We start from the raw sequence: 23,221 nt of genomic DNA on the forward strand, positions 1-23,221 counted from the left end.
TCCATATGCATAGACCCAAATAAAACAATAAGATTTAACCATTACCCAGTTAGTAAGAAATACTCTATTCGCTATTTTTGTACTTAATAAAAAGTAAAAATTAAGAACTTGAATAAATTTGTACTAAGTGACACAATTATATTGGTCATTGTTTACGGGTATATTGTGTCTAATGCTCCTTGGTTTCACAAAGAGATGCAAAATTATACCAGCCAAAAAGACTCAAATTCTCTTTAAGGAAAAAAACCTACAAACGAAAACTAAGATTAAACTCAAAGATTTAAGTCAAGATCTTCTGCTTACTGATTTAACTCCTGGTTAAATTTCGTGATTCCAGTCATTTTGATTTAATTCTGTATGCTCTGACATACAGTGAATTGTCCCATTAATTCTAATGAGTCTATTTCATGTGCAAAGAAAAGCACCTGCACAAGTCTTTGCAGGGAGTAGTCCTTGGAGCATAAGGTTTCTGTTTTAATTATTAGCTAGTCTTGTTTTTAGTGTTAATTTATAGTTTCATATTTTCTTGAAAGAGATGATACATACGTTAACCACTTCATCTACAAGTTGTACCTCAGAAGTGGGATTGTTGAAGACTTTCTTCTCTAAGTGACTGGAGTGAGTCACAAGAAGATTTTGCTTTGGTTTCTTCAGCAGCTGGGCTGTGAACTAGACAGAACTTAAGGAAAGATGACAGTAAAGAAGTAGAATATTTATGCTTTTATAAAACCACTTCTTCAACTTCTAAGCCTGTTAACAGGGAAAGAGAGAGGGTTGTTTTTTTTTTTTTAACATCTATCATATAGCAGCCTTCTAGTACCTAAAGGGGGCCTACAAGAAAGCTGGAGAGGGACTTTTACAAGGGCATGCAGTGATAGGACAAGGGGTAATGGCTTTAAATTGACAGAGGGTAGATTTGGATTAGATATGAGGAAGAAATTCTTCACAATGAGAGTGGTGAGGCAGTGGAGCAGGTTGCCCAGAGAGGCTGTGGATGCCCGATCCCTGAAAGTGTTCAAGGCCAGGTTGGATGGGGCTTTGAACAACCTGGTCTAGTGGGAGATGTCCCTGCCCATGGCAGGGGGGTTGCAACTAGATGATCTTTAAGGTCCCTTCCAACCCAAACCATTCTATGATTCTATGATTTTGGTACCCAAAGTGCTAGTACCAAATGGCTGTGGAAATTCAAGTTCAAGCTAGGACTGGAAGCCAAATTAATTGACAGGTTATTTGTATTGTACTTCTGATTCAAATAAATTCAGTAATGTAGTTCATTTTTCTAGATTTCCCACTGGATTTCAAAGGTCAAAGGACTAAATTGATGACAGCTGACAAAATTGTATGTTTTGTCAATATGCTTGCTAGTACTCCTAGCAAACCTGCCCAACTTGTAAGTCAAAATTCATCTTCTGAAAATGTCAGCTCTTTTAAGAAAACTTCAACAAATGCATTCATTTGTGGCATTGTCCTGAAATATTTAAGGTTAGCTTTTTCGTGCTGGCAGTGAATAATCTAACATGTTAGTTTATTATTCCTCTGAAAATAGGCACATAAGCCATAGTAGGAATGAACAGATCACTTCAGCAGAAGTCCAGACATCCGGTAGGCAAATGTAAGTGTAATAGTATTCCCAAAGCTTCATGTTTAAAAAGTAGGTCAGGAAAGGAGAAGTAAGAATAGAGAAGAAAAGACATCAGTGGTTTAGTGTACATGTAAAAAGTAAATTAAAAGCATCAGGTAAGGTTCAGCTAGACAGGCTTCCATTATTGGGCTGAGAAAAACTGCAGGATGTGTGTATTCAGTATGTCAGCATGACTTTATCAGGAAAAAGAAAAAGTGCCTTTAGCTCTTTAAACTGACACAAAAAGGCTGTTTTCATTATAGACAAACAGGATTTTACAAACTTGCTGATATCTTGGTGTGGCACCTGGCATTCTAAATGTTAGAAAAAGTAGCTTGAGGTGTCAGGACTTTGAAGCAGAGTATTTTTTAAAATTTAAGAAATGTAATGGAGATTTCATTTTATTTATTTTATTTTATTCTATTTCTGAAACTGTCATTTTTTTATAATATACCATGAGCGACTATTCTGAAAACAGCACTAACAGAAGTTGATAATGTTTCATTCTCAGCCCACCCATGTGAATGAATGGGTCTTTCTCAGCTCTTGGTTCCAAAGGCAGCAGCAGCAGCTGATGCGAGGAGCTATATTTTTGGCACCCAACTCTGCTTTGTGTGTGCTGCAGGAAGCGGTTATTCCTCTGCCTTGCTGTCCCTTGGCGAGTTCAGGTCACGCAACAGTGCTCTGCCCTGCTTAATTTTACTTACTGACAGCACTTCAAGTGATTGAAAGAAGAGGGGAGGGAAATAGTCCTCTTATTTATTTTCTTATAAATCCACCAAAGTTCAATAAAGATAGGGTGATGTTTAGAGGACATGTGCTCTTGAAGTGTGGGAATATCTTTAATTACCAGTGCTGTGGGATGATCTACAGAGCTTCATCCTGCAGCACTCCTGCACGTGAGGAGCAATGTCACCGCTCCTACGTATTAGTAAAGGTCCTGATTTTGTGAGACATTTCTGTTCACATTTATGCCTACTTTGCAACCTTCTAAGCCTTGTTAAAGAACATAAGAATTTCCTGCTAGTTAATCTCCAGCAGTTATAATCTGAATATGTGTATGTATTTGTGTGTGTGCGCTTGAAATGCAAATCTATTCTGTGTTTTTTAGAATCCAGAGGTTATTTTATGTGACCAGCATTTAATCACTATCATGCTTGAGCCTCACTGAAGTTGGCAGCATTACAGGTGTTATTTTATGTGACCTGCATTTAATCACAGATGATCCGTGAGTCTTGTTAAACATGGTAGCATTACAGAGATCCTATTTTTACGTTCTCTAATGTAGTAACAAGAAACTTTTGTGCCAGTGGGACATATACTTATGTTTCCTGATTTCCTACATCTAGCTAATTAGTTTATCCTGGAAATTTCAAGGAAAGGATGGATCCGTCCCCTGTCAAACTCCTCCTATTTAAAAAATCAGAATGAAAACATTTTACTTGCGGAGCTGATCTAGATGCAAAGATTCTCTCTCCCTGTCTCTTCACCTCTCCCTCTTCCTCTCCCTGCCACCCTCTCTCTCCCCTCTCCTCCCTTTCTCTCCTTCTCCCCTTATATATGGCTGAAATCTGAAAAATTCTGTTATATATTTTTTACAACAGACGTCTAAAAAGAAATACATTTTTCTGAACACTTCAGAAACTACAGAAGTGTTTTTAACTGTTTACTTTTCTTGTTATATTTTGTTAATTATTTTACAGATACTCATTTTAACCAGGTATTTACTTTAGTTCATGATGGCAGAAAAAAACAGCATTTTCCCTTAAAAAAAGTCGTTACCTGTCCCACTCAAATGACCTGAGGATTGCAGTAGGAATGTTATGATATTTATGTATTATACCGTACTGCTGAAGCTGTGGTTGACAGCAAGAGTCACTGGGATTTATTACGATTCTCTGTCACAAGTCAAGCTTAATATTATCTCTATAATTATCATGCTCCAAAGGTTTACACTAAGGCTACACTCCATGAACAAAGTAATTTAACAAGTTGAGCAAATCCTAGGGCCACGTTTACACTTGAGAAGAAGCCTGAATTCTTGGTGGCAGGTGCCATTTAGGTGTATGGAGTAGGACCTTTCACACGTTGGGGTCCTTAGTAGCTAATTTAACAGTGGTGAGCAGCTGTCAGCAACACATTTTGATAAAGTTAGCCTCTCTTTCTCAGTTCAGAAAAGCTTGCTGACTTGTTGCTTACTCCTCAAACCAAATGTTTTTAGAATTATTACATGATGTGCATCAACAACACGTATTGCAAAATCAGAATGTGTTGCTTATCTGTATTTGATCAGAGAACTTGTACAGCATTTAATCAGATCTGTGCCATGGTTTATATTTCATGTAAAATGAGATTGGGACACTTAATATTTCTGGTCTAAGTATGCACTGTATAAATATTTTATCAACCATATATTGCAAAGCTTTTAACATCACTGGTCTGCATTTTTCAGCACAAAGAAAACATGCTTGAGTTTTTCAGAATATTCCACATTCATGCACAGTCGCACATTTTTAAGTCTTATCAGGAGAAAAAAGAATTGATTTTAAGGGCATAATGATGAGCACAGATTTAATCTTTGGTCATGGAGTAGTCTTTACTGGCAGTAAATGGTTTCATTTTTTTTCACATTTCTTTCACTGTTGGAGGTGGAGGGGAAATGATAAAGGCATGTTTTCAGAACCTGCTGCAATAATTAACCTTTTTTTTTTTCTGATATTTTTCTTCATATTCTTTGTTTGACTTTACATACTTTACAGCTAATAAAAGCTTATTAAATGGTATTTGACAAGCTAAATTAAAGTTTCACCTAAGGTGTATGCAGAGTACTTCATACTTTCACAGGTAAAACAGCGTTGTGGAGAGTGGGAGAGTTCATCACCTCTCCGCAGCCTGAGGTACTCAGTGGGTGTGTGAGCATGTTTGCAGTATGTCTCATATCTGAGAAATAAGAGTCATAATTACCCTTCGTAAAATGAGAACAAGTGTTTGAAATTATGATATATCTTTCCTTTTAAGCAAATTACTTGCTTCTGTTAAGGTATAAACTGCTTCAGAGTGGATAAGAGCTTGGAGATTAAGTTGCTTAATCCTATGCAGTCTTTTTTCACATTAATCCATTGCCTTATTTTGTCTTAGTTGCCTCAATAATTGTCACAACTTACATCTGTATTGTCCTTTAGAAGTGGCTTTTTATTCCAGCTGGACACAAAAAGAGCTGCTTCTTTTTGTGAAGAAGTAAGAGAAGAAGCAAGACCAGTACTTACTTCTTTTTTTGAGCTTCTTTTTCCACCAGCAACACTCAGTTTCAAGTTCCAAAGAAGTTTCCAATGTAGCTTGTTGAAGTCATCAGGAGGACCCCATGCCAAGAAGCATTTTTGTTCCTTAGTGTGGAAAATGAACCAGAGGCATACGAACACTAGAAAAAAATAGTGAGAAGGGGAAATAGGTGAGGAGGGAAAGAGAAGAAACAGAAAATAAAGAATAGGCTGCAAAAGAGGGAAGAAGATGGATGAAAAGAAAACATGGCAGGAGTTGTGCTATATAAATGGCAGGCAGGGGCAGCTGTCTGTCATTCTGCCATGATCAGAGGCTTCACTGGAGGACGGGCTGTTTACATGTGAGGATGACTGAATTCAAACCACAGTTAAAGCAAGTCTTTCTCTGAAAGAGGGAAGGGTGACTACATTTATGCACATCTATGTTTCTATGAATCAATCATATGTGTGTATGTCCTGTATCTACATTTTGATGTTAGCAACAAAGAATGATTATTACTAATGATGCTTTTTATTAAAATTAATTCAATTTACCAAAAAGAAAAATTCAGAAATGTTATATTTGTATGTAGCAAGTCAGCAATGGAATAATCAGCATAGATACGTGGACTTCCAGTGAATGAAGTGACAGAAGGACAGTGAGATCAACCCTGCCAAGAGTTTGAAATAAGTGTTTCTATCCTAATTTTATATCAAAATTGGGAACTCTACTTTTAACACATTTTTCTGTTTTTACATTTGATACACTGCCATCTTTCTCAGCTGCACTCTCAGAACTTACAGGAGACAGTGTTCACCTTTGCTTTAAGCAATGCGTATTGAATAAAAAATATATCTTTTTGTTGCTGTTGTTGTACCACTGCTATTTAGTATTACTTTACCTGCTTGATATTATTCAGCAGGATCAGTCGGAGTTGCAGACAAAGCCGTTAGGAAGAAAACAAGAAAGACACAGAACAGTTTCAAAGATGAGATGTCACCAAGAGAAATGGAAGGCCCCCTGAGAGTAGTGGGAGTGCTAGTAACAGGGAAATGTCAACCTCGATCCAGGTGAGCTAACAAGATCATAAGGCTTAGGACTGAAAGAGAGAGAAAGCTTAAAAGTGCCCCTTAGCCCAGGAGAAAAGAGAGCCAGACAAAACTTCTGAAAATGTTTTTCTGACAAATTGCTGAAAAACTGTTGCAGCAGGGTTATGATTCTTTGGCTCTGACTGTATCTCAGCTACACTTGCAACGAAAGGACAATATTTAAATAAGAATTTACAGCCTGAATCACTAAACACATTCCTCATTTCAGTGGGAGTTAGGCATGCTAAACACTGAACCTTCTAAATATTTCTGAGGTTCTGGACCAAGCTGCGTAGGCCACTCTGTTTTAATCCTCATTGAGCAAATTAATATATTATTTTGGTGAAACACTTTCAGTATATTTAAAAATCTTTGTGTTCCAGAGAGAAGGTTTTTTTCAAGTGCAGTATCTGCGGGGCCTGTCTTATTTTCAGGAGTAGTGAACAGGAATTTTTCCTGATCCAGGCCAAGAAGATTTAGATCATAAGGGATCTTACCTTGGAGCAAGGTGGAAGAGTCCAGGCCTACCAACAGAGATACGTGACCAGAAGAGCGTGAAGGGATCTAAATTAAAGTTGTGACATAGTGAACAAAGTGTGTTGTGACTTACATGTGAGTAAACTGCAGAAGGACCAAGCTGATCACCACTAGAAAGAGATGGGCAGTATCTCTGGAGAGAGGTCACTTCCTGAGAGAGACAGGACAAAATAAGGCGGCACTTACTAGAGGAACCCATCACTTGAGCTCTCTTGATTTCAGCTGTTCAACATGTAACGTATTGAACAAGCCTGTTCATAAATATTAAAGATCTTCTTTGTCCCAAATGGTTTTTAGCTTAGTTTAATAGCTTAAGGACAGTGTTCAGGAATCATCAAAGAATAAGAGCGCTGCACTTTGTTCAGGAAATATTAGATAGACAAACCTGTCGGCACGGCTAGTTTCCTGTGTTGGCCCTGCTAATCTAATAGTGCTTTTGAGCATTGGAAGCACAATTTGTGTTTTCTTTGCTTTGGCTTAGTTCCAGCCATCTGAGAAATGTAGTGCTTTGCTCTTTTAAGTGTTTTAAACTATTCTTGTGGAGTGAATTATGTTGATAGCTTGTTTTCTTGGAGGAGAAGACAGCAATAAAAATGATTTGTGACTTTTTTTTGAAAAGGTGGACTTTGGACATCCAAGAAATCAGGATTTGTCCAACATGAGGCCCTTTCACTTGCTCAAGTAGACTGCTATTAACCCTTACCACTGTTTGTTTTTTTGTTTTGTCATACATTGTCCCTTTTTTATGGCCATTCTGAAGGTGGTGTTTGAAAAAAAAAAAAACCACCTGAAAAACATGGTAAGGACGTCTAAATCACTTCATATTCTTATAAACTGATCTTTGGGACTTGTGCGAAGGAGAAAAAAGCTGTTAATATATGTAGAATTAATTCTGATGAATTATTCAACATGTAGGAATATAGTGTGTAATCTCTTTGAATAATCCTCCCATCTTAAAGACTTCAGTTCTTTTGGGACTGAACAGTGCTGGCTGATAGTACTGAGGGTTGTAATACATTCTGGTATGTCCTGTCTCATTCTAGTACAGGTAAATTAAAAGCAAATTTATTTCTAATTAACCAGATGGATTGCTCAAAGGACAAGGTCTGCTAGGTAGTGTTCAAGCTTTTAATTTCTTGTGATCTAAACTTGAGGTTATATATCATTGATTATTTGAGTATCTGAAAAATTAAGAGAGTCTTAAGCAAATGTAATGGACAGTCTGAGAAATTATGGTAGCTTGTGTTCAGAGCCATTATAAGACAGATGTTCATCATAGTGTGTTATGGCATTTAAAGAAAGATGTGGTTTTCCCTACCTATTCTGAGCAAAAAGTTAGTAAATGCCAGGTTATGAGAGCTTTCAGAGCCTGGCATACGAGTTCCTTGGAAAAACCTATTTTGTGCTTTAACCCGCTTGTTTGACTTTTTTTTTTTTTTTTACTTGACTTGACTTGAAAACATGGCAATGCCGTCTCACTGGGATACAAAGCCCAGTTTGGTGTGTGAGTAAACCAGGCAGCTCAGAACAGAAATGCAGTGTGATATGTTAGGTCTTGTCTTCAGTTAATCTGCCATGGTTCATGAAGGAAATTTCAGAAGGGTCACAGAAATAAATATGCTCCAATGGTGATGTGATCATAAAGTGTGGTATTTGAGGCACTTCTGGTAAATGGAAACTAATTACATTGTGCAGAGAACTGGTAAGACTTTTTTTCTGCAGTGCTGCACAGAGCTTTGGTCTCCCATCTTCTGAAGGGATTAACTAAAACTGGAATAGCTACTGAAGGGAAAGCAAAATTAAATAGAGAGCTGTCGAAAGAGAGAAGACTAAGAGGCCTTGGCTTATTTAGCCTTCTAAAATGAAGGCTGAGGTGATTGATCTTCATGCATGATTAGCAGGGTAAATAACATAAAGGAGAAGACTTATTTAAGCTAAAGAATAGTATTGGCACAAGAATAAATACATATATACTACTTATGAATACATTTAAGTCAGAGTTTAGGAGAAATATGTGATGTTTTTGGATAGCTTTCTGCTAGGTTAGTAAGAGAAAGCTACCAATCCATTATCAATATGATCAGTTTATGAAGGAGCTTGTGAATCATGGAGGTATTAAGTTTTCTACATTAGTGACCAAGATAAAGAGACAGAATTATACCTTTGGGCCATCTTTACTTTTATTATGCACTCAACTGGATATATTAGGCTTGAGATGTTTTCTGTAAGAGTTTGCTGTTCTATCAAAATTACCACAAGTTTACTTTACTTGAGGACTAAACTCTCTTTTATTCATGCTACGAGTCTGTTGTATGCTTTAAAGCCACCCTTCTGTTCTTATTCCATGCCTCTCCTCATGGTATCCAAGTGCCTTTCAGAAACATGTTGACTAATATCATTATAATGTGTCAAACAAATTATTCTTTCTCTCTTTCTTTCTCATAGTCTTCAGGAAAAAGAGTTGTGACGCACACACACAGAGGCGCACAAAAATATGTGGGAAGGCACGCTGAAAAAATGGACTTTCTCGTAGCATGTGTGGGCAAGGTGCTGAGATTAAGCAGACTTTCATCCCATATTGTTGTATTGAGGTCCGTGTTCTGGTCAAGTTATAGGAGAGAGGAGTGTGAAGCATCCTGACTGCGTTCCTCAAACCAACGCCTGAGGAAAGATTTTAGATACTCCAGCAATCATTAAGGGTCATGTTTTCAAAGGCAGAAGTGTCAGAGGATGCAAGCAGGCATACTGGGACTTTCAGAAGCATTTTTGTAAGCCTTTCATTTCAATCAGCTGGAATTGAGCACTGAAAATCGAGCCAGTGATCTGCCTCATTCGATATGTACCTAACTTGGCAAATTTCTCACTGAGATCCTTAAAGACAAAGAATAAAATCAGTCTGACATTATATTTTATAAGAAAACAGCATCATGAAAGGATTAATGCTTGTAAACTTCCTGAATGGTTGGGTTTTTTTAAATTATATATTTACATATAGCTTAGCTTGATGTTGCCTGTTGGTGTAGCGGTAGTCTAAAGGAAGGTGTTTGCAGCAACCCATATTGTGGAGAAAATGCAGTGTTTGCATTCATAACAGCTGTAATCTCTTGAGAGAGTGTAGTTTCATGGTTTTGTGGGTTGTGGTGCTGTGTAAAGCAGAAATACTAAATGCATGTATTGCTAAGTCCAAAAGATTATTTGTCAAGATGGAGAACAGTCTCCCAGGCAGCATTAGTGGTAGGACATGTGGCTTCCAGAAGGCAGTACAGAAAAACATGGCACATTAAGAGTCAGGTGTATGCTTAAATTCCATACTGACTCAACCAGGTTTTTTTAAAGAATAGTGACAGTACTTAAAAAAAAATGTCGGAAGAGTAAACTGATTGTGCACACAAGTTCAGACTATCACAACTGAAACTGTCATTCCTGGTTTCTGTACATTTTGGGCATATATTCCACAGTCATGTGTAGTTTAGGACAGCAGCCTTAGAATTAATTTTCTGAAAGGCAGGTTGAAACAAAATGATGTAGTGGTAGGAAAAATCCAGGTACTTGTCAACTGCAATAATCACCATTATGATAAAGATTTAATAATGTACAAGGCCTCACGGAGGATGCTAACTCCTCTGTAATGTTCAAAGTTAACTAGTACAGCTGGCGCGGCTTCATCCCGAGCTCAAAGACATCTGCATGTCTAACTGCAATGGCATCTGCATATCTTCTGGGAGTATGCAGGGTTAGACTTAGAGAGACAGTAAGTGCTGGTACTTAAAACAGTAATTTGGATAGCACTAGGGAGATGTAATACTTATTGAATGAAATTAACAGAGGGGCAGAGTGGAAAAAAATGCTAACTCTCTTCCTAAAATATGAATCATTCTGTCCAAATCTGACCAGTGACAGCATAAGCTGAAGTGATAGTGTTTCATTAACTGTCCGTTAATTGGTTTTATATTCAGTGTATGGTGGATATAACTGCAATTGTTTCGATTGGGCTTGGCAAAACTTATACTGTAACTGATACTAATTGTCACCCTTGTTTAGCTCACTCTGTTAAGTTGCCAAAAATCAAATGGATGTAAATTGAATTATCTTCTACTTCTAAATCTGTGATCTCTAAGTCAAGATCTTTCAGTAGGTAAACTTGCTTTTCTGCTGCTCGTCCCTAAAATAAAGGGCACTTTAATTTTAATGCTGTCAAACTAGAAATGCCGCCTCTGCTGCAATTTGGAGAAAATAATTCAAAGTGGTCAAAAAAGTCAAAAGTGTCAAGAGGCGAAAATCTGCTAGATGTGAGGTGAGGTTCCCTCTCATTCTTGTAGTTTCTCGTTCCTGTTTTTAAAAAGTGGAATAAAATAAAATCAGACAGTTATCACATTTCCTTTAATGTGAAATTCTGTGAATCTGCTGGATAAAATGGTGTTTGGGCAAGGCTTAGCAATTGTGTGCAAACATAAGTCAGCTCAGCAAAAAAAGTGATAATTGAAATTTGGTTGCTCTGCAGATGCTGCTTAAGCAGCATTACAAGCCTGACTGAAAACATGAAATAAGTTATTCTTTTTTTCTTAAAAAAAAAAAAAACAAACAAAAAAAACACCAAAAAACTTATCTTCCATTCAGCTCAGTAGAATATCTTTGAAGCAAGAGGAATTACAGTGTTTTCCCAAAGCGGTACAAAGCAGTCACAAATTAGTCCCCAATATGTCTGTCTATCCTCATCTTTCCAAACACATTTAGTAGGTGATATCTTTGGACAGTCAGGTGGTTAATATATTTGCTTCATTAGTTTAGAACAACACATGGAAGACAAATTCAGATCTTATTAAATTAATTGAAATTTCTCATTAACTTCAATGAAACCACTGTATGGCACTTCAGAGTAAATTGTCAATGGAGCAGCAGTTGCAGATCCAAATTTATGTCTGTAGATTGCACACAGATTTGAATCTCTTTTTTAATTTAAAGAATCCCTGTAAAATCCAAGGGGATAGATATATCTACTATAGCATTCAAGCTCTGGAAGGACATTGATGCTGGGTAGCTCACTATAATAGTCAGGTAATGTTCTGGTTAACTGAAGAAACAGCAAAGCCCCTTACACTCTTATCTTGAAAAGCAACATCGTGTAGCTAAAATACTTCACACTAAACCAAATCATCTGTGTATGTAATCATTTTATAAGCTGTGCTATCTTACTCCCTTTATGCCTATCATACTCAGGTTAATCACCCCAAGAAAATGCCCCACCATTACAATAAAGGCTTCTTCAAACAATTCATCTTTCTTCCACCTCAGTCAGCAGCTAGTTTGAGGCTTGAAATAAGCTTTTGTCCTCGGTTGTATGTCCGCTAATGTCAATAACAAAATTACTGCTGACCTCATAGAAAGTAAAATAAAGTCCTTAAGACTTCCCAAATGCTGGATTCCTGTTGTAGCAGTCACAGATGTTATTTTATCTCTGTTTTATTATGTTATGTAATTGACAACAGATAAGTGTTAAGGCAGATGTCACTGCATGGTGCAGTTACACATGTGCTTCCAAGTCCTTTTCCTTCATGTGCAATGTAGCGCACAGTCCTGGGAAGTACACACTGCAGTGTTTGTCTTCTGTTTCATTAGACTTGGCAGAAATAATGGTACTTAAAGTTATATGACCAGTACTACAGCCTACTTTTGGCATTGTTCTTTCATCAGAGCCTGTTTTAGAAGCAGAATTTCTCCTGGAGAATGGTCTACTTCTATTGAGATGAAAGAAGAAATCGTACTGCATCCCTTTGGTTTCAGTCAGAGGCGTTTAGAATACACTTACAGAGTAGAAGCTGTTCACAGCAGAGTTAATCAGGCAAATTAGTGCCCGGGTTAGACTGGTCTAGGTATGAAATTCCTGTATAAAAAGCTGTATTAGAACTGTTTTGTTCAAATGGGCATTGCATTCTCTCCTGTGAAACAGTGAGGTGTATAAGGGAATAAGAGCTGCATTCGATTGCATCCTTTTGATTTAATTACTTCCTGATAGAAAGTGGAAGAGATATTCTACTCTTTCCATACCCTAGCAGATGTGAGCTTAACCCACCAGTGCAGTCAAGCCATTTCCTTCAGTCTGCAATGCTCTAGATTTCTGTCTGCAGCCTGTCTTCCCACGAATAAAGTGACTATCAGTGTTGACTGCTATTTGGAAAACACTGCCTATTATCTTCTGCCTCTTACTAATACTATGACTTGCTCTCTGAAAAGTTGTAATCATATGTGTACAAGTTACAGTGTGATGGCAGAATCATAAACTTTGTGTCTGGAAGCCAAAAAGCCTGTTAGACACCAGCAATTACATTGCCATTTCTGGGTTTGTCACATGCTGTGATGATAAAGGGCAAAAGCAGGATAATAAAACACTTAAATAATCAGAAAGTGCACCTTTGGTTACTCGGGCATGGTCCAGAAGATCTGAAAATGGGTTGCATACCTATATCTTTAGTGTGAAGAAACCTGTATTGAGAATGTGGTTGTGACCATGGATATGGAGCACAGCCCTGGTGTGCTGTATGAGTTTGCATTTGAGACAAGCAGTTTTATATGTTCTTATTTTGAGACTTTATTAAACCCTTTGGTTTGAAATTTCTTTATTCTCTCTCAAACACTTCTCCTCTGAGAGACTGAACGGGAAAATGCTTTATTAAAAGTCAAAATGACAGGCAGCTCAGAGAACATAAAGCCTGTAGTGCAATGCCCTTGTACGTGACCTCGCACTGGCGCTGCAGTTACATACAGACTGTGGCAGAATGGAGGAGATTGCCCCGGCTGCCTCTCCCTGAACCACAACTGTCCCAGGGCTGCGAGGATTGCTAGCAGCAAGGGAAGCCATCCTAACAGGCTGGGTCTTGACCAGGACAAGCATCTGCAGTGCTGTGTTCCACTGCCTCCTGGCCGCTGCGTGCAAACAGCTGTCCGCAGACTTTACAATGCCGATGGCAGTTCTGCTCCTTTATCACCCTGTCCAGCTCAGGGTAGTCTGCGTGTTAAGCGTGGTTTGTGTTGCAGCCTCTGGTGCTTTTAACTTGCAAAGTCCTTCAAATCTTCAAATCACCTTTATTTTTATGCAAAGAGAAGAGATACTTGCATCCTGCAAATACATAATTTTTTCTGTATGAGAAAAGAAGAGAGGAAGCAAGAGAGAAATGCCTTCTCCCTGACTCGCTCGAAAGGAAATTGAGTTTTACTCTTGTAGTCATGAATTCCGTAACTTTCTCCAGCTCTGCTCCTCTTTCTTCTCAACATTTTAATCAGTAAAAATGTACTATGTGATTTATACTAAAGAAAAAAACAATACAATAAAGATGGGATATTAGGTACTTTGATATATAGCCTGAAGAAGTCAAGGTCCTCTGTTATTTGTGGTTGTGGTGGCACTACAAAATAGGAACTTGCTGGGAGATCCTGGAGTGAGACTGCAGTGGAAGGTCATCTGTTTATGCCATAATGTTCTTCATCTTGTGATGTGTGATTACCAGGTTAAAGCAGAAAGGGCTCTTGAGCTGCAAGGAGAAAACGGAAAACCTGCTTTGCCTGGAAATTTGGTTGCATGTTCAGAGTTCCTGCTTCATCAGATGATCTCTTGCATCATTACCGAGAAATGAGCTAAAATTAAGGCCAGGATGAACAGGATGTTAAAATAAAATGCTGCAGCATACCAGCATTACAGACGTCCGTGCAACCCACAACCCTCTTCTCTCCCAGCACCTGGATGCAGGATCTTTAGGGCCAAGAGTATTCTGGACATAAGACTGCCTCAAAGGTCTTAGTGCCTAGTATCTGTATTGCTTCTAGTAATGCTCTAGAGCTGATACCAGAGGGAAGGGAAAGTGTATTGTCTCTTGTGCGTGTCTGAATGGTCCTGGATAGTACTAATTCCTTCTCTGCCTGCATGCAGAAGTGAGTACCAAAATAAAGCCCTCCTTGCAGTTGTACCTCTGCCCCTGTTTGGATCACAGCCGCATGCAGGAAGGGGAGCAGGAGAAAGGCAGAGCCAAAGGCAGCACAAGGTCTTCTAATCTCGACTGAAGTGGTACATTAAAAATGTCATCTCACAGCTTGCAGAATTTCTGGATTACAGTATTGTAAACATACTTAGAGGTGGTTTCAGTAAACATGTAAAATTGCTGTGGCTACAGTAGATTATTATTTCTGCCTAATCCAGAAGTTGCTACGAGCCAAGCTGCTATTTAATGAGCCAATATTATAGGCTCTCACAGTTAGTAATGGACTACATTTGTTTTCAAAGGGCTCCATTACTTTTGAATTAGGATAATTATTTTATTTTAATTTCTTGAATGACTGGTATTATTATATTCCATGCACTTCTTTTTAATGTAAAAAGCTAAAATAGATTAGTTCAAAGTTTATTTGTTAAAAGATGCCTTCAGGCTGAGCAACAATACAGTCTGTTCCAAGAGGAGAAAATGGTTATGGTCAAGTTAGACTCTTTTGCAGGTAGGAGATGATAGGAAAAAATTGCTTCCTAAGATACAGAAATGCAAGACAACCATGTGAAAAATAAAATATTAACAATAGGGTTGTAAGATTGCATTATTTTGATGATGTTTTCTAGGTGAACCTAGAAAAATATTGCTTCTCTTTAGAAATGCATTAAAATTAATCATAAAACAAACAGGGTGACAGGAAACTTTCCTGATCTTACAAATACTAAGAGACATTTATATAATTTCCATTTTACATTTTAGAATGATTACCATCCTGAGCAAACTTTTTACAGGACATTATTAATGTGAAGATCTGCAGGTATTTGAAACTAGAATTGTTTTCTATCACTGGTCAGTGTGCCCATGGTGAATGCACTACATTCATTGAGGTTGTGTATAAGGTGTAAAAGGTTCCCCTTTCTATCCCAGCTGGTATAACTCCACTGGCTTTCTTTGAAGTACTTTTCCTGGCAAGAAATTGTCAGTGAATCACTCTCTCCATTGGTCCCTAGTTTCTTCTTTGATATTTCTTCATGAAACAGCAATTAATGCTGGCTGTGCGACTCAGCAGAGGCCTTCCCATGTTCTTAACATATCCTTTGGGCATGAATGAAAGAGGCAGCAATCTACTTGCAAGGCTGCATTCTTGTTTTGAGAGCATAGCACGGTTTCTTTTAGAGTGAGAAATTTGCTTAATTTTCCCCTGTAGCGACATTTTGAAGAGATAGGGAAATGTCTGTAACCTGTAGCCTCACATCTGAGTCACACCAGAGATTTACTGGACTCAGAATCTAGTGCATAAAGACACCATTATTTCAGCAATCAGAGGAACTAAGATGCTTTAGAAAATACTGGTGCTATTAAACCATCACTGATAAGTAGTTTGTTAACAACAATTCACTGTATTGGATCTCACAATATATATTCACTCTTCAGTTAGTTGCATTTAGAAATTAAGATCTACAGCACTTTGCAGAGCGTTCTGTATAGCTCTTGACGGCACTGCCAGCTTACCTGTAGGACTGAACTTCACAGTCTGAGTTGGTTTGATATCATCTCACAAAATACTATCTCCAAGTAAAATTGGGAAGAAAAATGCAGCACTCATATTCTGAAAAAATAATAAAACCCAGGTGATAAAACCTGGAAAATATTTTATGTAACCGCTGGAATTTTTTTTTTGGTGTTTATTTATTTTTACACCTATAGTCTCTATAAATATTTTCTTGGGAAGTGCTTATCCACATATTCCCTGGAGTGTTAAGGAAGTTGCCACATGCTTGTGAGAACTTTGCCTTCAGGTTGTGTTTCCCTTTGCACAAGCGTTGTCCATTTTGGGGGCGGTTTATCCAATCAGCTGAGATTCGGTCTTTGGGCAAGTTTGGCCCTGTTCTTTGACACCTTTTACATTCTTATTGTAGCTGTGTAGAATGCAGCACATGTAGAGCTGATAAATTTCCAGAGATTTGTTATATGTTTTCATTATTCAGACTTGTGGATGTGTCATGGGAGGGTGAAGGTTATGCACTTGATGTTTTGCCTTTGCATTTTCATATGCTGAAGCACAAGCCTATTTTGAAAGCTAGAAAATGTCAGGGTGTAGATAAAATGCTTCCATTATATTATCTAAAATAATTTTGCTCTTTTTTTCCCAACTAATGTGAGAATTAATTAATGTTCATGGCAGATGCCATCAGTCTCAGTGCATGTCCAGGAATCCTCACCTTCATTACAGTACACTTGTACATGTACTACTGCTGGTTCAATTTCCCGCTGTGTGGAAGAAAATAGAAATATCTTAAGTTCGGATACTTTCAGTATCCTTCACCCTTATTCTTCAGGGCATAAAATGCCTCCTAACATTTCCACCAGGCCAAGAGGCACTAATCCGTATCAGGGGACTGTTTTCCACCCTAAAATTAGACAAGGAAACACATAGTAACTTGTCTGTCTCTGCAGAGTAAATGATTGAGAACAGATACAAAATAGGTTTAAAGTAATTTTAGGATTATATACAGCTGTCTATTAGAACAACAATTTCCTTGAAAATTGGGAATGGTAACAAAGTGCTTGGTGGAGTTCATGGAGTTTCCCTGTCTTTGCTTTTAAAGTATCAAAATCTCTGTATTAATTTGTCACTCGCTTTGGTATATTACTCCTAATGGCCTGACTGCATTTTGAATACGTTTGAGTTTTAAGACTGCGATGGTAGTTGTCATGTTAAATCTCCTCTTCTACCTCTGGAAATCTAGAGAGGAAATCTTATGCTGATACTCTGCATGCACTGAGTTTTCCCTCTGCTGTGCCAGATCTTTGTTTCTACTTCAGTATTTTACAACATTAAAGAGGCTAATGTATAAATATAATTATACTTTTTGACACTTGTAGAATTCACAAAATCACTGAAGTCATACTGAAGATTAATAACATAATTACTGGTAAAACTTGCTTAGCTTGCTGAAGAGGTTTTGCATCCTGGAGAATATTGCTTGAAACATTTTCTAAAACACAGCTGAGCAACTAGATATTAACCTGAAAGATTTTCCCATGCATTCTTGAGCTAATTTAACAGGCAGTCAATTTACACTAATCTAGATTAATTGCTTTACCAAAGTAGGGAGAAAATATTTTAAAATAGGCAAGACGTTACTTGATAAAAATTCAGCTAACAGACATGAATGATGATTAGATTCCATATTCTCAATATATTTTAAAAAGGCAACGAAACCTCTACCTTTCATAAGGAAGAAAATGTACATAAAAAGCAGTTAAATATAACGAAGAGGAGATTTACAAAAAGCTGGGTTTATGTTGCCTTATTACATAACTCTAATATGTTTGTAATTTCCTTATATTGAACCAAAATCTAAAAGACTTAAGTTCTTTATTTGTTGTTCTGTCTAGTCACAAGCTTTCCATTTAGATATGATCTGTACATCACTATAGCCTTATATCCAGGTCTCCTTAAGAAGCTGAAGTTAGCTGTTTGGTTTATGTGTATTATTTTATGTTATTTATTCACTGAAATCTGAAGTTTCAAGGAATATTATGAGGTTATTACATTGTATAATTTTTGCAGGGATGGTTTGTATGTGAAAGGAATTAGCCCTCCAGCTCTGTTTGTACCTTTGCTTTTTTTGAAGCAGAGCACAAACAAAGCTGTTTTGTGAAAGCCCTCTATCACAGTCATTGCTCTTGTCCTGCAGGCCTCCGCTGTGCAAATAGCATAAATCTCACTCTGAATTCGGGAAATACAACTGAAATTAGGGACTATATTCATGAATTGAATCTGTCATGTTAGACCAGACTGTACTGTTTTCAATGTGGTCACCTTTCTGTTCTGCATTCTGGTAGAGAGCATTAAAGCTCACAGTTACATAATTTATGCTTTTAAACTATGTGTCTATCTCTGTCCAGCTGTGTTTTAAATCTTAACTTGTTTTTTAAAACTCTTATTTTTTTCCATTTGACACTACTTGGCCAATGAAAATAAGCAAGTCATCCATGTATCTGTTATAGCCTTCTTCATTATCTGTGTTTTTCTAACCCAGAGCTGCAATGTGGACATGCAAAACTGTATAAATCCTAACAGCTTGAACTCAAAAAACTCAACATTTTCGACATCTACATTAATAGTATGGCTTTCTGAACTCTATTTGAGAAAATTTATCCAACCAGTAGACAAAAGGGAGAACTCTAGATAAAAACCACATTAAGGAGCTAGAATACATCGGGAGTAAATCTTTGGAGAAGGTCAGTAACGTGAAACTCTGCAAGCAGTTTTATAACTCAGAACAGATTTAAAATCCAGCTACAGAGCTGGTGATGAGATATTTACCTGAGCTCTTCTCCCCCTGCATGCCATTTACCAGAGGGTGCTAGCTGATGCTCTGATGAAAAACTTCTTCCTTCATCCTGGCATCTGACATTACCTAATTCACTTTCTAAATTTGACGGCTCAGACCAGCTCCTGAGTTTTCTAATCTTGACTCATGTTTATCTGTATCAACATTTGTATTCACATTTTTTACTTCAGGGACAGAGGAAGAACCCCCAGTTTATCAGAAACACTTGTGTACCTTTATAGACTACAGAAGCTTAAGACGGAAATTATTTTCATCCAAGCAGAAGACTATGTTCTTGATTTTAAAATAAATAAATAAATAGGCAGAAACTATGTTCAAAGAAGAAAATAAACCAGTACAATTCTAGATGATGCTCTACATGCAAGTTCTTCCTTAGTTGCTCCAAAGTTTTGCCTGGTTAATGGAGCCAGCAAACTAGTTTCCTTCACCTCAGGCTGGTACATGCAAAACTGTAGGTCAAAAGAGGGTTTTAAGCATGTTGGAATGGGTTATGAGGAGTTCTTTGCTGGGTTGTGAGCGAGCTGCTTAGTTTGCTTGCTTCTCCTGCAGTAGCTTCACTACTTGGTATGGAAGCCCTAACTTGTGAAAGAGAGTTCTGTAGAACAGTAGGTAGGGCTTTTGTTTTAAAATTTTGAACAATAAAGGACATGTCAAGTTTTCTTCTAGAAAAGGAAATAAGAGGGAGGAGATCTGTCTGCAAAACTTCAGATATGCTGGCAAAAATGTGCATGTATATCTGCATTTTCACTGTGACTTTTAGCCTTTTTCTCTCCTCCCCCCAAAAAAGTGGATGATGCTTTTGCTTTAACATGTTGACTAAAATGAAAAATAAAATAAAATAGTTGGCATGTAGAACAATACAAAGTGTCCATGGGATGCAATAGTTAGACTGGTCTGGTGAGAACGTTGCTCCCACATGTGAGCATGTTTATGTATTTTTGCAGTTTTGAAGGTGTCTGAAAAGATAATGCAGTGAATGCAAGAGTGTCTGTCCTTGACTGTGATGCTGGGCTCTGTACCCATTTCTAACCCTCCAGCATGCCCAGTACACCAGATGGGGCCATGTATTGGGTTTGCATGGCAAGGTTTTGGTAGCGGGGCGACTACAGGGGTGGCTTCTGTGAGAAGCTGCTAGAAGCTTCCCCTATGTCCGATAAAGTTAATGCCAGCGGGTTCCAAGACGGACCCACCGCTGGCCAAGGCCAAGCCCATTAGCGACAGGGGTAGTGCCTCTGGGATAACATATTTAAGAAAGGGAAAAAAAGGTACAGGGGAGTTGCAGTTGCAGCCAGAGAGAGAGGAGTGAGAATATGTGAGAGGAACAACTCTGCAGACACCAAGGTCAGTGAAGAAGGAGGGGGAGGAGGTGCTCCAGGCACTGGAGCAGAGATTCCCCTGCAGCCATGGTGAAGACCATGGTGAGGCAGGCTGTCCCCCTGCAGCCCATGGAGGTCCATGGTGGAGCAGCTATCCACCTGCAGCCCGTGGAGGACCCCACGCTGGAGCAGGGGGATGCCCGAAGGAGGCTGTGACCCCATGGGAAGCTCATGCTGGAGCAAGCTCCTAGCAGGACCTGTGGACCTGTTGAGAGAGGAGCCCACACTGAAGCAGGTTTGCTGGCAGGACTTGTGACCCCGCGGGGGACCCACGCTGGAGCAGTCTGTTCCTGAAGGACTGCACCCCGTGGAGGGACCCACGCTGGAGCAGTTTGTGAAGAACTGCAGCCCGTGGGAAGGACTCACGTTGGAGAAGTTCATGGAGGACTGTCTCCTGTGGTAGGGACCCTATGCTGGAGCAGGGGAAGAGTGTGAGGAGTCCTCCCCCTGAGGAGGAAGGAGCAGCAGAGACAACATGTGATGAACTGACCCAAACCCCCATTCCCCATCCCCCTGCGCCACTTGGGGGGAGGAGGTAGAGAGAATCAGGAGTAAAGTTAAGCCTGGGAAGAAGGGAGGGGTGGGGGGAAGGTGTTTTAAGATTTGGTTTTATTTCTCATTATTCTACTCAGATTTGACTAGTAATAAATTAAATTAATTTTTTCCCCAAGTTGAGTCTGGTTTGCCCGTGAAGGTAATTGGTGAGTGATCTCCCTGTCCTTATCTCGACCCACGAGCCTTTCATTATATTTTCTCTCCCCTGTCCAGCTGAGGAGGGGGAGTGATAGAGCAGCTTTGGTGGGCACCTGGTGCCAGCCAGGGTCAACCCACCACAGGCCAGTGGAGAGGTCTGAAGTGGGCAGGTGGGGGGCAGTTGGAGCAGGACACCCCACAGCAGGGGTGGACATGGGCACAGGCAGCCCCCCTGTGACCAACAACCTCTCCTTGCCCCAGTTTGGTGCTCCAGACTGACAGCTCAGGCTTCTGGTAATGGGCCAAGCGAGGCTCTGTGGCTTCCCTCTGAAAGGGTGGGAGCTTACAGAGAACTTGCACAGGGATCCAGATAAGCAGGAGCCCTGGTAAAAGTGAGACTTTATTTGCCTTATTGAGGGCTGGCCCAGAGCCCGCCAAAGTCAGCAGAAGTCCAAATACTGGGTCTGTTCTTGAATCCGTGTGAGTGTCGCCGTCTTGGCTGAAAGCTTAGCTGCTATCATATCAGTGTATTTTATTTAGCCAAATCACAGAAACAAAAGTAAATGCAAAGATTTCTTTTTCTGGCAGGGCTTTTCTTTGTTTCTAATTAAAATGTTTAGTCTTCAGAAACTTCCTTATTTGTGTTCTACAATTATACTGCTGAGTAAGAAACAGGGGGTCTTTGCAAAGAACGAAGTGAATTAGTTTTAGCTAAGTGCATCTGAAAAGCAGAGCACGTGATATTTTGGCCTTGCTCTGAGAGTAACTCGGCTAGCGTTTTGCACAGCAAGCTCTCTGAATATCAGACCCAGGAAAAAATGTCACAGATTATTAGAAATGGGATGGATGGGAGCAGGCTTTACTGGAAACATTGGCTAAGCTTACATCGTAATTGCTGTGCTGAAGCAGTAAACAGCTGCTGATCCTGTGATCTTTCTGGTGAAAAACAAGCATTTGTCGTAGTTATTTTTCAGATGTATGTTGTTGTTAGCATGGTATTTCAAGTGTCCTGCTTGGTATTTATATTATTAGCTCAGTGTTCTACATTACAATAAATGTGTTTACTTATTACAGAACTACTGACCCTTAAAACATCTGCTTCTCAGCTGAACATCCATGGCTCAGTGGGTGTGGGTAGCTTCTGTTAGCCATTCTTTCATAATATTTTGCAGTCTTTGGCAAGCAGTTTGAGTCAGATTCTGACCTCAGATGCACTCCTGTACAATGGGAATAGCTGCACTCCAGTCAACAGCATTCTTCTAGTTTTATGTCAGTGTTAACTGAGGTCAGAGGACGTCGCAGCGAGTGGGCCACAATCCCGTCTAATTTTTGCCTGGCGGAGTTCTTTAAGCAAAAGACATAAAAATTCTAGTGGCTTCAGACTGATGCCAAAGTTGCCCTCACTCTTCTAGAGATGGAGTGATAGCAAATGATATGGCAGAAGGTTAATCAAATTGTTATGAGGAATAAAGGGTTCTGTGTCTATCAGCATCAGCACGAGAGCCGCAACCGCAGCCTGACAGGCTTGGAAGAGCGGTGGTTGGCTGGAGCGTGCCTTTCGGTCTTGTGCTGTCTCTTGCCTCTACCGATACTGGACCTGAGGAGAATGGCTCAGAAGCTTCTTTTGGAGAGAAGGAAAGAGCTTCAATTACCTCATGAACTGGGGGATGGGATGGGGACACCAGTCATTTCCTGCAGCGAGGAGAAGACTGCATTGAAATCTCTGTGGTTGGTGTTGAAATGGGGAAACAATCATTTTAAGGGCTTTGGTGCCTTAGCAAAAAGTCGTTGTTTTCCTCCTTCCCTTTATTTCCAGCCTTCTCTTAGGTGAGTATTTCTCAGCCCACTCTCCCTTTCTCCCATCCTAAGTGAGTTGTCCATGGTCTGTGATCCATGCCCGCTCTGCCCTTCACGCCTGAGGTCCTGGCTTTCCACCCCTGATATCCCACTCCAAAGCTGTGGAAAGAGCACCCGTCTCAGACCTCCCCCTCTCCTAGAGCCCTGCTGCCTCCTCTGCTGCTGGGCCACCTGAGGAGAGGGAAGATGCTCAGGTTATCTCAGAGCGTAGCCTAATTTAGCACATGCTTAGCTCTTTATGCAGCAACAGGAAAGATGGGACAGTCTTTTTCTTCTGCATTTGCAGGGCATCTACCATCCTGGGTCTTGTCAACAGTGAAGGAATTTAGCCATTATCATCATACAACCAAAAATAATAACGTCAACCAACCATAGGCCATGTGGGTTGGTATCAGCTGGGACTTCTATAGTGGAAAGAGTCCAAAAGTAAAAATGCAGTATGAATTTAATATAC

The 23,221-nt window shown here is 39.3% G+C and overlaps 1 protein-coding gene across 2 annotated transcripts in view; it reads left to right on the forward strand.

The window, feature by feature from the left end:
- The window catches only part of PLXDC2 (plexin domain containing 2), a 285,028-nt gene that overhangs the window by 83,780 nt on the left and 178,027 nt on the right, over window positions 1–23,221 (forward strand). The gene's annotated exons all lie outside the window — the stretch shown is intronic.

Source organism: Gymnogyps californianus, chromosome 2 (genome assembly GCF_018139145.2).
Source record: "Gymnogyps californianus isolate 813 chromosome 2, ASM1813914v2, whole genome shotgun sequence".
Classification (NCBI taxonomy): Eukaryota; Metazoa; Chordata; class Aves; order Accipitriformes; family Cathartidae; genus Gymnogyps; species Gymnogyps californianus.